Source organism: Leptinotarsa decemlineata, unplaced genomic scaffold, assembly GCF_025532065.1.
Source record: "Leptinotarsa decemlineata unplaced genomic scaffold, Ldec_3_MD MMD2_tig00002974_RagTag_RagTag, whole genome shotgun sequence".
Classification (NCBI taxonomy): Eukaryota; Metazoa; Arthropoda; class Insecta; order Coleoptera; family Chrysomelidae; genus Leptinotarsa; species Leptinotarsa decemlineata.
This window is the reverse complement of record NW_027412578.1, coordinates 3572088-3585977: the sequence shown is the minus strand read 5'-3', so window position 1 is coordinate 3585977 and position 13890 is coordinate 3572088. Positions and strand designations below refer to the sequence as shown.

General features: G+C 34.4%; 1 protein-coding gene across 6 annotated transcripts in view; it reads left to right on the top strand.

Annotated features, from left to right (window-relative positions):
• Nucleotides 1–13890, top strand: part of raw (NDT-like domain-containing protein raw) — a 245932-nt gene that overhangs the window by 166239 nt on the left and 65803 nt on the right. The window contains exon 1 of one of the 6 annotated variants that reach the window (XM_074177294.1): nucleotides 2051–2330. The exons of the other annotated variants lie outside the window; for them this stretch is intronic. The gene's annotated coding sequence lies outside the window, so the exon portion shown is untranslated. Of the gene's footprint in view, nucleotides 1–2050; nucleotides 2331–13890 lie in introns of those variants that run through there. 6 annotated transcript variants of the gene reach the window in all.

Genomic DNA, 13890 nt, shown 5'->3' with positions numbered 1-13890 from the left:
GGTTTGAACGTTCAAAGTTCATTTCTATTGCCAGCCTTCAAGCATTGCCCTCTGACTAATAAGAAAGTTTCTCGTTGCTTATCTACAATATAAAACGAACCCTCGTACCACACTTCAGCCTCCTAAAATATAGTGATACGCAGGAACAGATATAAAAAGATGATTTTCATATGATTACACGCCCCTTTTACCCCCATGAGGGGAACCCCAGTTGGAATATTTGAAAATGTGCATCTAAGACCTAAAAAGCACCTATATACCAAATTTTAGCTTCCTATGACTCACCAGTACGGAGAAACAGATGAATGAGCGAGTGTTAAGTGAGTGACTTTCGCAATTATAAGTCTCATTTGTTTAATATGGATGATCTTAAACTTTGTCTCTGAGGGTTAAAAAAAGTATCGCATAAACAAGTCGGTTTTGCGATTTATATAATATATTCTTGCAGAAATAAGAAATGATTTCGTAACATTTCGAATACAATATCAACTCACCATCATAGGCTTCTTTAGAAGGTTGTCAGTGTCTAGTCACTAATATTTTTGATTACAGTTTGGTACATTCATATTGATATACAGGATGTCCCTGGAATTCCTCTTTTCCTCTCGTGAATGTATAGATGGGGTCAAAATTTCACTAGTCAGGAACGGACTACCCCCGACGGTCCACACCCCAAAACTTTGAAATGGCAGATATTTTTCAGTATTTTTCAACAAAATCGGGTTACTTAGACATTTTTCTGAATAAAAGTACTCGTGTGGAATATCGATCGAAGCAACGATTTTTGATAATAATGCACTTTTGTTCGACGACATCCAACCTGAGATATCAACCGTTATTTGAAATGAAAAATTTTTACAGCAGAAATAACTGTGATAACGTTAATGCAACAACATAGTAGGGATAATACAAATGAATTATCAAGTTCTGTAGATTCGTGGTGTTTTTGAACTAACAAACTACGCGAATATCGAATTCCGTCCATATTTTGTATAGCTAAATGTGCGTTTTTTTAGTTACATTCATTGGGTTGAAAATTTTCTTTCATCGAATTAAATTATCAGTGAAACTCCTGAATATTTCAGCTGTGAATAAGAATTTGAAACTGTTGATTTTCATGAGATTCAGATAACACAATATGAAACGTAATTATTCGACATGAAGATACATATCACACTTGAAAAATATTGAAGAAAATCCATTTTTCATTTTGTTACCTTGAAAGCCCGTAACTTGGTAACGAAGGATTTTAGGAACAAAAGTTATATGAAGTACTGGAGATATTTTGACTCCATTTATACATTGCCGAGAGAAAAAGAGGAAGTCCAAGGACACCCTGTATAGTTATTATTATTCAAGATAATACATAGGACTACATCAGAATAAAACATATTATGTATCAATCTGTTTATATCTTTACCTGACACTATGACTTGTTTAAAATACAGCCTCACCTCAATTAGTAGTTTACAAATATACAGATTATTCAAAAATGTAGAATAATCGCTTCAGTCATTGTGGAAACACAAAGCTTTTCACCACTGTAGCAGGCCTATTTGATTTTTGAGTTCTCTAGCCAAAACGATTCTGATAACTTAGGTATACAATGGCGGTCACTTTCACACGTCTATCTCAATTAATAGATGAAAGAAAACAAATTTCGATAACACAACTAAGTTCAGAAACTGATTCTATTTTTAGCGATGACATCAATATTTCATTGTTTTTATCTGATTCTTGGGTAGAGTGAAAAACATGTGTTTGTAGTAGCAGTATTAATATTTGCTTTTACTCATGTTTTGAATGTTTTAATTGCGAAATTATTGGCATTACTGCCATAAACCATAGGAGAGAGAACTACACAGATGGCTTTCATCATCATTTATATAACATGAATAAACAATATAAATATTGCAGTTTGTTGAAATAGGGTTTATTGGTTATCATGATTGTTCAAAAACGATTATTTGAATGGAACACTCTGTAGACAATTAGTATGTTGTCGGCATTCAATCTTGAATAGTCCCTGTCAACATCAGCTACACTTCTTTCATATCAAAGAATACGCATAATGATAAAAATGTTTTTCGAATTCTATGAGAATCCTTTCATATCTTGAAGAGTCTTCGGAAAGTATATTTATGAAAAGATGGAACTCATCCTAGCCCAAAGCGCAGTCGAAAGCTATCCATTGCGAAAAAAAAACAACACCCTTCGCGAAAGCAGGTTGAAGATTCCTTGTGGATCAGAAAAACTTGGGAGTTCTTGGAGAAGAAATGAGCTGTGTTGAAATATTACGGTTGCCAACCTCAAAATTGAACAACACTAAGGTCAGTAACTAATGGAGTTATACACTAAACCAGTCAACTATTATCTTCATGAAATCTATTGGTTCTATTGGGCAACTTTAATAAGTTTACGTTACTATTTGTACTTTACTTTTGTGTATCTCGTTGACTACATAGTTCATTTCCTTAATGTCCCCCCCCTTTTTATTTTTTGAACGGGTCAATTAAAAAAAAATGAAAATTCGGGATAATGAATTTAATGAATGAATACTTTATTTTGAAGAAATTGACAGATGAAACTTTCAAGATGGCGACTGGGAGCCATCTGGGAAAAAATTAACGGAAAGGAGGGTCTTGTGACACATCTTTTTGAAGCTCCTGACGAATGCTTCACAACCCTAGAATATAATGTCAATATCTTCAACAACTACAAAATGGCGGAACTTTTAATAATTGCCTGAATACATTGACATTTAACTACATAATATGAGGTAATAAGCTTGAGGTCAGTTCAGAAGATGCCTATCCGATATTTGACGCCGAACATTTTCGAACACAGTAACGTCAATATATCTCTACAAATATTTATTATTCTCTGCCGTATATCCAATATTGAAGCGGATTCAGTTTAGTACACCTTTTCCTTCAAATAGCCCCATAAAAAAGTTCAGAGGTGTCAAATCTGGCGAGCGGGCTGGCCATTCTGTAGGACCTCGACGACTAATCCAACGACCGGGAAGAGTAGTATCCAAAAAGTTTCTTATATGTCCGGAGTAATGTGGTGGTGCTCTATCTTGTTGGAATACAATATCCATATCGGATTCATTAGGATTCGCTTCGACGATTTCACTGACAGTACAGCACAACAGTAGTTTCCAGCATATCTGTTTAAATCTGTTTAAAATCTGTTTTTCCGTTAATTAGCTGCCGCCCCCATACGAACGACAACTCTCAGAAGTTGAGAAACTTGTGCGAGCTAAGGACTAACGAGGTCTTACGTTCTAACGTGTGATTCCTAACAAATACAGTTTCCCTGGTAAATTTTGATCAATAAATAGAGGCCCTACAATATAGTTTCCCAATATTCCTGCCCAAACGTTAATTTGTTCTGGATATTGGGTATGTGTTTCCCGGAAAACGTGAGGGTTGGTGTCACTCCAATAACGGCAATTTTGTCTGTGAACATTGCCGTTTAAAAAAATGTACATTCGTCTTTAAAACAAATATTGTTTAGATAGGTACGATGCCTTGCAATGGTTTCCGTCATGATTTCGCATAATTTCGTTCTTCGATCAGGGTCATCTTCAGTTCATTGATGTACCATTTTAATTTTGTATGGATGATACCTATTCCTCTTCAAAAGTCTCCACACAGTAGAAGGAGACACTTGTAAAACCGAAAACTAAATGAGAATATTCTAACTGAACAATGATGTTCATTGTCGTTTTCATAAGCAAAAAATAACCCAACAAACCTCATATCGATATTAATGTTTTTGTCTTCAGGAAATTATTAAATGTTCCGCCATTTTGTAGTAGGTGAAGATATTGACTTCATATTCTAGAGCTACGAAGTAATCTTCAGGAGCTTCAAAATGATATGTCACAAGACCCCCTTTTCCAGTCGCCATCTTGAAAGTTTCATCTGTCAATTTCATTTCAAAATAAAGTATTCATGCATTAATTTTATTACCCCAAATTTCAATTTTTTGAGTTGACTCGTTCAAAAAATTAAAGGGGGGGGGGGGTAGTAAAGAAATGCACTATACTCATTTGGGACAAATACTGTATACAAACGGTTCACTACACGATATTAAAATTCCATATTAGTAGGCGCTAAATTCTCAGAAATATTATTGCATTAAAACGAAATAATTGTTGTCAGGTTGTCATTCTATATATGTCATCATTCTATATATTTTATCAAATGATAAACTTTATAGAATCACAACCTGACAACAATGTTTACGTTTTAATGTAATAATGTTTCTTAGAATTTAGTGCCTACTATTATGAAATTTTACTATATCAAGAAATGTATCCTCTACTATACTGTTCAAAGATAATAGCTCGTTGATATTTAGCGCGTAAGACTTCTGAGGGTAGTCGTTCGTAAGCGAGTGACAGCTGGTTAACGTCAAAATACATTTCAATGTTTTTTTTGAACACATATTTCACTTCATAGTCAAAAGCTACGTGGAAAGTATCTCCCGCTGAATTGTTCACAAAGAGTCCAACAAAAACTATCTGACACACCAGAAGGAGATGATTTAATGAGTTTAGATCAACTCCTTCAAGTTCAGATCAGTTTGCAATTGTAGTATCACAGAAACATTCCAAAATGTAATAAATTTTTTAGATATATTTAATGATTATCGGGATTTTAAACAAAATTTTTATTGAAGATATGGTGAGTATCGTTTGTGACAGATTCTTGAAAAGAGTATAACAAAGATATATCAAGTTGTAAAATAATAAATCTGGAAGTGGAGGTGTTTCAAAGCTAATTTCCGGGTTTGTTGGCTCTAAGAGCGGTGCCTGTGCGAAAGTAGCCACGTTGGAATTGGATCGCTTCGTGTCTCCAATCAGCTGGATAGTTTTTTTTGAATGGAATCCAGCAGTTTCAGGTATGCTTAGGAGAGGAGCTCAGTACATGTGAAGCATTCTCCAAAGAAGGTCTGATCTGAGCTTTATAAAGCATCAAAAGTTGCTGAGGTGTATACAGTTTTCTGGTTCGGACAGTGTTCCAAGCTTTTAAGAACCTTTGTTGTTCATGTCCAGCGACATGATTGTGCCAAGATATATTGGTGTCCAACAAACTTATCGAAGCAGAAAGCGGACATTATAAGTCCTGACATTAAAAGTCATTGGTATACAATAAAGAGAGGGTTGTAGACAATATGGGTCCCTGGGGAACACCAGCGTAGATAGTAAAAGTATTCGAGGGATATCCACCGACGGCCACTTGCAGGGAACGTTCTTTCAGAAAGCTAGAGAGATATTCACAAAAATGATCCAACAAGCCATAGCATCGAAGTTTAGCTAGCAAAATTTCATGCCACACACGGTCGAAGACCTTAGAAATATCAAGCGCAACAACTCTTGACTCTCCATGTTTCCCGATTGTGTTATTGGAAATATGAGTGACATACGGTAGAAGGTCGCCTGTTGATCTTTGTTTCAGAAAGCCATAATGATGAACGCTCAAGATGTTGAAGCCTTCCAAATATTTAAGGTTATGGTGGTTGGTACATAGTAAGGCTAGGTTAGGTCAAAAGTGAGTGGGACTATTCAATCCTCCATGTATGGTGAGTGGTCTTTCAGGTCAGATGGTAAGAGTACGGCTCTATAGTCCAACAACTGTTTGGTATCAAACTTCTACAAATGAATAAACGCCTTGGAGTGAGCCAATCCTAGAAGATTCTTCCATAAGTCTTTAATTCTTCTTGCCATTGTTTGTTTGGCAAAACCAGACCAGACCGGACCAAAACGCTGCTACTCGCAGCACTCCCCTTTGCAAGGAAGTAAGCAGCCTCATTGCCTTCCAGGTCAGCGTGGCCAGGAATCCAGACCAGATACAATTTATTGAATCTTCCTATTGAGGATGGTCGTATTTGTCAATTTTCTACCTATTTAGACGTTTCTCGCTAGGCACATTTTGGCAGAAAGCAGCTGCAGAATATCCTATTATAGCTGACAGAGCTTTAAAAATATTGATTCTATTTGCTACAACTTACAAATGTGAAACTGGTTTCTCGACTCTTGTTACATTAAAAACAAAAGCCAGAAACCGTCTGAATATGGAGCATGACATGAGATGCGTATTGAGTGAAACCGAACCTAATATTATTAAACTTGCGAATGCAAAGCAATATCAATCTTCACACTATTTAAGTCCGAAATTTATATATTACTAGTTACCTAAACGTGCAACTTCTCACCTAATAAAGATATTTTTGTTCGAATTTGTGTGGTTGAATTTTACTTTACTGCAGTGTTTTTACATTTTACTGAAAAATTTTACGAAGATTGGAACTAGTTTAGTTTTGGTCTTCCCTGTACGGTTTTCCACTACAACTTTCATATCGTTCTTGTCTCCTCGAATTCTGTTTTCCGATATCGAATCACCAGTTTCATCAGCGCATAAAAAGCTTGTCAGGAAAATATCGAATTTGGAAGAGGAGAAGTATGCGGACGCAATATGAGAGATTCGCGATAAGTGTGGGAAGACAGCCAGTATCCTTGTTTTGTTTTTGCTGCGGTTACAGGAAACTTCTTGTGACGAAAATTACAGACGTGGCTAGACAGGAAGACAGGAAATGGTGTCAGGTAACATGTTGATGCGACTGAGAAAGTCGATTAGAGGTAAAGTTTTGAATTTTATGAAGTTTTACATTTCTAAATCAAAGTTTCATTGAAAAATATAATTCTTTTAGCTACTATTTTAACAAAGTAGTGAAGTATGAAATTTGCTAAAGAAATGGTGAATGGGCAAAACCTGTTTTTCATGTACGGGAGCTCTAGTTTTCAAGTGGAAGCCGGCAAAGCTTCAGTATGGATAATACAAAAGAATATAAAGTTTTCGTAAATGATTGGCAAATTTCAAATTAATATTCTAGTTTTCTTCAAAAGATAGAATTTTCCAAAATCGGCATACATAGAGTGTGTAAAAGCCAAATGGAATAAATTCATTATTTCGGTAATTGTACATATTTTTAAAAAATCTCAAAACACGTCAAATATGAATTATAATTTGAAATTCTTCAACGTGAAAATGCCACCCCTACCTTCAACCCCCGTCGAGTGACTGGTACAGCCCCCAATTTTTTAAATGGGAAGTATAGGTTTGTGATATATCGTTTGAAAGGTCTCTTCATTTTCTATTCAAAAAAGTTTTCGCTTTCAAGTTTATTCCAACAATTAAGATAAAATAAATTGAAATCATGTAGTTACCGAAATTCGAAAAAATACACTCAAAACTTATTTCATTTTAAGGTTTGTATTCAGTATGAAAAAATAATTGAAAAACCTCGAAATGTTCACACTTTTCTTCGATAACTTTGAAGATCAGATCAGATTACAATTTACTGAAAACTTATTTCATGTTGTCGTTTTGATGATAAGAAAGTACGCAAAAACCATAGCAATGTTCTTCTTAGATGGTATTTTTTCAAAAACTGTAAATAATTTCCGTGGCAACGTTAGTTTAAAACGCCTTGTCAACTTGTTTTGTATGTTACAACATTAGTTGTCAGTATTTTAATTTAAGTTTAAAGTTCGTTAACTTCAAGTCTGACAAATGGTTAGATTAACGGAAATGCATAAAATAACAGTTTTACAATAGATTGTTTACGGAGATTGAACCCGAATACAACAGGAAGTAGCTCGCCTATTTCATGAGAAATTTCCTAATTTACCGCCCATTTCTCAAGCGACAATAAGCAAAATAGAGAAGCAGTTTCGCGAGGTTGGTCATGTGAGGCAGATAAATAAGCAGCTGCCAATGCAATGAGTGATGAACTCAAATTAGATGTTATGCTTGAGTTAGAGTTTGCTCAGGAGCTCACGTAAGACGATTTTGATAGAAGAACTTATTTTTGTGAGCAAATGATGGTCATGTTGAATAACAATATCATCCAATTACAAGACGTTATGTTTTCTGATGAGTGTACTTTGTCTCTTAACGGTGGTGCTAATCGGCAAAATTGCCGCTACTAGTCAACGGAAAATCCTCACTGGATGAGAGAAGAACACACACAATACCCTCAAAAGGTTAATGTTTGGGCAGGAATTGTAGGAAACCATATTATTGGTCCCTTTTTCATTGTGGGCAACTTGAATAGCAATAATTATTTGGCACTAATTCAAAATGATCCAGGAACTCCTCAAGTTCCAGTGAATACGATATGGTTTCAGTAGGATGGAGCACCGCCACATTACCAAGTTAATGTCCGACAATACCTCGATACATTTCCCTAATCGGTGGATAGGGAGGCGAGGATCGATTGAATGGCCAGCGCGATCACCTTATCTTTCACCATTAGATTTCTTTTCATGGGAATATGTAAAGATCAATATTTACAAAACTATACCTTCAGATTTGAATGACTTTAAAGAACGAATAACGCTTGCGATCAGGTCGGTCACGGCTGATTCGTTAACCCATTATGACCTAGCGTTACTTATAGTTAACGCAGTTAAAGGTTTCTTCCAATTGCAATAGTTGCCTATTTATGAGATGTTTCACTAGATGGCATTGTATACCTCATCTTCGAATGTCGAAATTTCAACGAGCAGTTGCATGGTGATAGTCCAGCTGTAAGGTTCACTTTTTTGAGTTATTCTGAAGCTAAGCATGATCAGGGACGATGAGATGGACATTCGCTTCGAGTAAGTATTAGATAAAATTATTTGTCAGTTATTTATTATCATTATCAAATATGTGGGTACAAAAAAATGTCTTTTGCATGTAGTATATGTTGAATTTGATTTTTGCCAAAACAGGATTAGCTATGGGGGATTCGTTTGTTGATGTTACAAATAAGTAACGCTAGGCTTTCAGATATTTGGAACTGGACTTTTTCAACTTATGTCGTATTTTGATTCCAGGGCAGGTTTTACATTGCAAGAGGCATTAGATATGGTCTATCTTGATGATATCGAAGAAATTTTCATTGAACCTCCTGATCCCAATGCTCTCACCGATGAAGACTCAGCCGATGAAGATGATGGAGGATAATCTTAGTGGGCAGCAACTATAAAGTAAAGTTGAAATAAAGTTTGCAAATTCAACAGAAAGATTGACTTCGAAAAATCAGACGAATGATCTGGTTACTTCAGACAATACCGCAGTACATAATGGTAACATCTCATTACCTGGAAAGGTCAAACCGAAAGATAAGATTATCTGGGAGGAAAATGCCGATATAGTAGTTTCCAGAAGTCGAATACTCCCGGTAAAAAACTACAATATGTTTCTTGAAAAGTCTCCTGTTGAAATCTTCGAAATGTTTATTGATGACAATATAATAGAATTATTTGTGAGAGAAACTCAGAAGTATTCACTATTCAAGAACTGCCCCGATCCTCAAGTCACTTCCGAAGAAATGAAAACATTCATAGCCATATTAATATTGAGTGGGTATGGTCCCAAACCCAGTAAACGGCATTTTTGGGACAGTGGTTTGGACATGAAAAACATTATGTTGAGCAATTCCATGAGACGTGATCGATTCGTTCAGATAATGAGATTCATTCATTTGGCTGATACCAATTCCATTAATACCACCGATAAAATGTATAAACTACGACCCCTGATCAATGCCCTCGAAACAAAATGTTTGCAGTATTTTGTACCTCAAAAACACTTGGATTTTGACGAATCGATGATAAAGTATTATGGGCGTCACAACTGTAAACAGTTTATTCGAGGAAAACCAATTCGCTTTGGATATAAAATGTGGTGTCTGAATGCAAAAGATGGATATCTTGTCGACTTTGATATGTATCAAGGTAGAAACCCAAATGCTGTCGATGAATACGAACGCCTTTTTGGAAAATGTACTGCACCATTTGTCTCGATACTAGCAGACTTGCCACATCATGAATATCCTTATAAATTTTACTTGGATAATTTGTTTATGAGCGTAGATTTGCTCAATTTCTTACGCCTCAAAGGGTACGGAGAAAGTGGTACTTTTAGAGATAATAGAGTTCCAAATAGTTGTCCACTTGCCCATAAAAAACGATGCAGAAGAAAGATCGTGGTAGCTATGTATATGCAATCGATAAAAATCCTGGAGTAAAAAGAGTCAAGTGGGCAGACAATAATATCGTAACAGCTGGTTCTAACTGTTATGGTGTGAATCCCATAGGATACGTGAAAAGATATTCGAAGACTGATAAACAATTCTTAACTTAACAATAGTAGTATGGGCGGAACAGATCTGATGGATGAGGGAATATCATCATGTCGAATCGCTATACGTTCAAAGAAGTGGTGGTGGAGTATTTTCACCTGGTTATTAGATGCAGCTATCTTCAATTCATGGGTACTTTATAAAAAAAATACTCAAATAAGCTAACTAGATTTTCGTAGAGCCTTGGTTCAAAATGATTTAAGCCGCTATGGGATTGCTCCAAAAAGTGCTGGAAGGTCTTCTACATCCAAATTCAGCCTCTCACTAAATAGAATATCCGATGAAGTGAGATATGATAGAACAGGATCACCTTCTTCTGATGTCCATCCCGAACAAGAAACGTCGACGATGTGCTGAGGAAGGGTGCTCTACGAGCACTAGAACTATGTGCAGAAAGTGCGACATAGGAGTTTGTATTGAGTATAATATTATTTTTCATGCAAAGACCAGGTAGCCCTCGTATTTGTAGGAACGTAATATATTTCTTCAACGCTGACCGAATGACCCAGTGTTACTTATATGTAACATGGATTTGTTGTTATTATTCTAATAAATATTTCAAAAATACTTTATTTTCCCATACACTGTACCCCAATGATGCCTTCATGTTGATTTTCAACTGAAAATTTAAAAGTGAATAAATTCCGGTCATAATGGGTTAAATGATGTTAGAAGACAGTTTTATTTGAGTTTAGGATGTTGCCAAGACGTTCGCGGTGAAAATATTGAACATCTACTTCGTTAACATCCATAGTTCTTTTTGGAATTCTACATTTCATTACGTTTTGCATTACATTTTAGTTTTTGAGTGTATTTTAAAGAATTTTGGTAACCATACGATTTAATTTAATTTTATATAATTTTTGCAGTAAACTTGAAAGCGATAACATTTTTGAATAGAGAATGACATTTCTGTTTAAAAAAAATCTGTTTTTCCGTTAATCAGCTGTCGCCCCATACAAACGACAACTCTCAGAAGTTGAGAAACTTGTGCGAGCCAAGGACTAACGAGGTCTTACCTTTTGACGTGTGATTCCTAACAAGCAAACGATATATCACAAACGTATTATTCCCATTTAAAAACTTAGGGGTTGTACCAGGTTGAAGGTAGGGGAGGCATTTTCACGTTGAAGTATGTGACGTGTTTCGAGATTTTGTTAAAATATGTGCCGTAACCGAATGATGAATTTATTCAATGAGGCTTTTACACACAGTATACATTTTTCATATCGATGATTTGAGAAAATTAATAACAATTATCATCACAATTGATTTCACAAGTTAATGTAATTCGAGAATGAGGAAAGTATTTTTTGATCACCAGTGCAGTTACTTTTATTGACATTCTGCTAAGGAATATAGTTTTTTCACGGAAAATGTTATCTTTTGTACACAGTCTAAACTGACATATGAATAAAGAAAATAGTCAGTCATTGTAAATACAACAATTATTCTGATATTTGTACAATGAATCAATGCTGGTGTCAGTGCCTATAACAGACAGGTCAACTTCCACGAAAAATTCACAATGCCTCTTTATTGAAACAATATTGTCACACTGAGTTCAAATTCCGCGATTCGTCTTTTTCTGACTACCCCAACAATTTCTCTATTCTCCTTATCTGTTTATTCATTGCGGCGCTTGTTAAGTATGTTTCTTAAACAATCGTAATAAGCACGTATCCAAGTAAGCGCTTTTGGTTTCAATGAAAAGTGAAAGATGAGCTTTGTACTACTCAATGTTTTTATGCAACTCGTCATTTTTTTATTCTCACGCTACCTACGCATCGCAAGATATATCGGAATGAATAACATACAGTTTTATAAGATGAAAGGATGCATTTGTTTTGTAGGATTTTTTTTCAAATAATTCGAGAAAAATCATGGGAGTAAAAATACTCGTATTGCTTGAGTGTTGATCATATTTCATTTACAATATTGAGCGGTTTAACCTTTCTTTTTGATAAAAAAATTAAAATAAATGATTTATCAATTAGTCTAAAATCAATTAGTATAAAAAAAAAATAAAACAGTTTATTGTATGATTTTCACTATAAAGGGTTTTACAAAAACCGCGACAGGAAACTATTGTGTAGTGAAACACGTGTCGCGGTTTTTGTAAAACCGTTTTTAGTGAAAATCATATATTAAACTGGATTATTTATTTTTTTTAATATGGATTTTCATCAAGTATCAGCCAGTTCTGTTCAAAACATTATATATGCACATGAATTATAAAACGTAGTGGAATACACACAAAATATTATAGTAAATCATGGAGTTCTCAGGGTAGTATTTTGAGCCCTCTGTTGTTTTTAATGTATATTAGTGATATGGAAAAATATGTTGAATGTAACTACATTCATATATTTGTATATGATACTTTGATGTCAGTAAGTGATGGGAATTTAGATAGAGCAGTGATCAAAATAAATAATATGCTGAAAATAAGATAAATATTTAAAAATGATAAAATTGAAGTTAAATGTAAGTAAAAGTGAGGCAATGATAATTACAACACCTTGTAAATATAAACAAATGAATAGAAGTAACATTAACATAGAAATTAACAATGAAAAAATTTAAATTGTAAGGGACTTCAATTATCTGGAATTTATGTTGGATAATCACCTATTATCTAGTAGCCACTTTGAATATATAATAAGAATCTTAAAAAAACTGTATTTCTTTTCTGGAGTGTCCCACAACTTGAGTCTAAATTTGAGAATAACTGTGTACAAGACTATAATTCAACCTTCTTTTGAATATTGTCCCACATTACTTTACTGCTTTGATTTAAATAAAATATCCTCAATTACAAAAAGTTACAGAGTCGAGCAACGAGAGCAGTACCTATTGCGATGTAGTAGGTCAACTCCTATATCATTGATGCTAGGAACTTCATAGTTATTGACTGTGGAGGAAAGACTGATTTACTATTCTCTATATCTATAAAATGATACGTGAACTGATTCCAACATACTTGGGTCAGTTTATTTTAACTGTCAACCAAATCCATACTTACAATACTAGAGGCCAGAATCATTTGTATAATGCAACATTTATATAATGTAAAAAGTTAATTTTTTGAAGGATTTATTCAGTGCAATGGTTCACCATAAAATGTAAAAGGGTCAAAAAGTATTGCAGAATTCACCATGAATTGATTTTGTATTATAAATAAGAAACCATTTTATCAAACCATTATTTTTTACTGTATTGAATTTTATATATATTTATACTCACATTCAGGTTATAGGTATGTAAGATAGGTATGTTAACTATCTTATTTTTTGTAAATTAGGGTTGTCCTACTCAAATAAATAAATAAACCAATCAATACAAACAAACAAAATACAAGGACGCGAGATACGAAAGCAATTAATTATAAAAATTGAAAAAAAATATGGAAAGTAGCCAATATACGAATAAATCAACAAAATGGACGAGTATTTTAGTATCTTCAATACCCAGGAAGCTATCAGAGGAAAAACAAAATTCCTGAAAGATCCTTCTCTTATATACTACATATCTTAACCACCCCCTGAACTCCTTAGGAAAGGTTTGATTTCAATATTGATGTAGTTTCTGATTATATGGAAAATCATTGGAGGTCAAAAGGAATCCAGTCATAACTACGAGATTAGTTGGACCCATAGATTATTTTTATTTCGAACAAGAATG